This window comes from Herpailurus yagouaroundi, unplaced genomic scaffold (genome assembly GCF_014898765.1).
Source record: "Herpailurus yagouaroundi ecotype Mexico unplaced genomic scaffold, PumYag 162, whole genome shotgun sequence".
Lineage (NCBI taxonomy): Eukaryota > Metazoa > Chordata > Mammalia > Carnivora > Felidae > Herpailurus > Herpailurus yagouaroundi.
Genome location: NW_024412403.1, coordinates 48,072,533 through 48,072,836, shown reverse-complemented (window position 1 = coordinate 48,072,836; position 304 = coordinate 48,072,533).

The window sequence follows — 304 nt, the reverse complement described above, 5'->3', positions numbered from 1 at the left end:
TCTGTCTTGTTCTCCAGTACATTTCTAGTGCCTGCCATGGTGCCTGTACACAGAGTTATTTCAAAAAACATTTATGGGAAAATATGGATCAATAAATTAAAATGACACAGGCACCAAGTAAGTAAGAAGATGGAAATCAGGGTGTTGTGCTACCAGTCTAAGAGGGCATCAAAGATTAAATGATGAAAGCTCATTGTACCAAGTTGTCTGGATTAAGTGACATAGTGTTGGAAATAGAAACAGAAGAAACCCAAGAGTGTGTTAAGAGTATGACTGTAGCTTCCCTTATTAAAGGCCTATGGAT